Genomic DNA, 2,782 nt, shown 5'->3' with positions numbered 1-2,782 from the left:
CCTCCTCCTCCTCCTCCTCTCCTTCTTCTTAATTACTTGCTTGTACTTACAGGTTATTTAAAGACAGCCTTCTTTAAAACTTACCCCCTCTAGGACCTAAGGGTTGTAGCTCAGTGGTAGAGCTGATACTGAATTTCACAAGCCCAGCACTCAAACCAAACTGATCAAACAAGCATCTTAAATATCCTTAAAATCTTGGTAGGCAGAGGGAGTAGACTCTCGAGTTCTAAGCCAACCAGGGCTCCAGAGAGAGACCCTGTCTCAAACAGCTCTACCAACCCTTATTTAGATTAGTTCTAGTGGTTTCCCTCTTACTGAGTAGATCATAGATCCAATTAGAGATTGGTACCTCGGGTACCTACTGCACCCTTAAGGTTATTGTGCCATGCTGGTCATTGCTGTGATTCCTAAGCATCACAGCTGGATAGGACTGTTGCTTGCCTCCCTCCTTTGTAATTTTGTCCCTTGTCTTCTAGAACCATGAGAGCAGTCCTCATGTCATTTCCAGCTCAGGGGCTTCTGGGTCCTGTGTCTAAAGTATTCAGTATCTTCAGCAAGAAGATATTTGTGTGTTTTTCTGCATATGCTATATAATATATATGTATATACACATGTATGCAATAACAATTAATGAAAAAAGATGTCTTGATTTGAAAGAGAGCAAGGAGTATATGGTAGGATTTGGAGGGAGAAGGGGAAGGGGGAATGACATAATAATATCCTAATCTCAAAAAATATTTAAAAAAAAACATTTTAATGTAAAGCAGCAGGTTGCTCCCCATGAGCCTGTGTGAGCTGACTTTTCATTCCTGGCTGTGGTGGGATTGCCGACCTCTCTGGGTTCTCCTCTGTGTGAAAGAAAGCATGTATTCACTAATCATCAAGGGCAAACAGCTTCTAAATGTTCACTGAGAATCAGGAGTGGTGGCACACACCTGCAATCCTAGCACTTTGGGAGGCCGAGACTGGAGGGACAGGAGTTGGGGCTAGCATGGACTATGTAGGGGACCTTTGTCTAAATGACTAACTAACTAAATGTCCATTGTGCCTGTGTCCCGTGTGGCTGTCCTCGGTCAACTTTCTCCTTTGTGGTGGTGTCCTCTTGGTTTAACCACAAAAGTGGTCAGGCAGTGAGGAAAGTGGGTGGAACTTTGGAGTGATAAGGCTTGGTTGTTCCTTTGAATCATGACCCATCCCCCATGTGCACAGTGGTGAGGACCCCTACTTAACATCAAAATTGAAGTCAATACCTAGGCCTTTGGTTCGGAAACTTAAAAAATATTTTTAATATTTTGTCCATGCATATTGCATCTCGATAACTTAATTTTCCATTCAAAATTTTTATCTTCATTTGTTAATGTCTTTCCAGTGTGCCTTTTATATAAAATAACTTGTTTCCTGCTCTTGCCTGTCTGGGTTCTCCTTTTCTCTGACGGTATCTTAGTATCCTTGTAAAACACTGCCCTCTGAGGTCTGAATTCACATTTTGCCCACCCTCCTCCCAGTTTGCTGACGGCTTATCTTTAAGGAGACAGATGTAGGTATTTGTATATTAACTTCAGGAATTACCTTTTCTTTCCACTCATGAGAACATTAAAATAATAACAGATTTTTTCTCTACTTATTAACCCTGCCTTCTCTTCTAACAATTTATTTTCATTTATTGTTAGTGTTCAAGACAGGGTGTTCTTGTGTAGCCCTGACCATCCTGGAACTCACTCTGTAGACCAGGTTGGCCTGAAACTCAGCTCTGCCTGCCTCTGCCTCCTGAGTGCTGGGATTAAAGTCCTGAGCCATCACACCCAGCTATTTCTGGTTTTTAGGTCTTTTTTTTTCTTCTAGTGTATGAGTATTTTGCTTGGATGAATGCCTGTGCATCATGTGTGTGCCGGGTACCCGTGGAGGTCAGAAGAGGGGTGTAAGATCTCCTGGGTCAAGATTTACAGATGGTTGTGAGCTGCCGTGTGGATGCTGGAGATCACACCCTCTCTAAGGACTACGGGGCGGCTCCTGCCAGGGACCGTCAAGTCACACAGACGCTCTCTCTGCAGGAGTCTCTGCTTCCCAAACTCTGTAGAATTCATATTTATGAGAGGGAGATAAAAAAGGATAAGATGTGAGATCCCTTAAAGAAAAGTCACTGTTTAAGCTTCGATTCTGGTGCCACCTCCATTTCTAATCAAAGAAAGAGACACACACAGAGAGACAGCAGGAGAGAGAGGGGCTGGAGAGATGGCTCAGCAGTTAAGAGCCCTGACTGCTCGACTGGAGTCCTGAGGGGTTTTTTTTGTTATTGTTGTTGTTGTTTATTTGTTTGTTTGTTTTAATTAGATATTTTCTTCATTTACATTTCAAATGCTATCCCCAAAGCCTCCTATACGCTCCCCAACCCTGCTCCCCCACCCACCCACTCCTGCTTCCTGGCCCTGGCACTCCCCTGTACTGGGGCATATTATCTTCTCATGACCAAGGGCCTCTCCTCCCATTGATGGCTGACTAGGCCATCCTCTGCTTCATATGCAACTAGAGACACAGTTCTGGGGAGGTACTGGTTCGTTCATATTGTTGATCCTCCTATAGGGTTGCCGACCCCGTTAGCTCCTTGGGTATTTTCTCTAGCTCCTTCTTTAGGGGCCCTGTGTTCCATCCAATAGATGACTGTGAGCATCCACTTCTGTATTTGCCAGGCATAGCCTCACAAGAGACAGCTATATCAGGGAGACGGCTGAGTCCTGAGTTCTTATCCCAGCAACCACATGGTGGCTCACAACCATCTGTAATG

The 2,782-nt window shown here is 44.2% G+C and overlaps 1 protein-coding gene across 1 annotated transcript in view; it reads left to right on the top strand.

Annotated features, from left to right (window-relative positions):
- The window catches only part of C13H6orf52 (chromosome 13 C6orf52 homolog), a 7,483-nt gene that overhangs the window by 459 nt on the left and 4,242 nt on the right, over nt 1-2,782 (top strand). The gene's annotated exons all lie outside the window — the stretch shown is intronic.

This window comes from Mus caroli, chromosome 13, assembly GCF_900094665.2.
Source record: "Mus caroli chromosome 13, CAROLI_EIJ_v1.1, whole genome shotgun sequence".
Lineage (NCBI taxonomy): Eukaryota > Metazoa > Chordata > Mammalia > Rodentia > Muridae > Mus > Mus caroli.
Note: the sequence above shows the minus strand (reverse complement) of the source record. Positions and strands in the feature narration are given on the sequence as shown.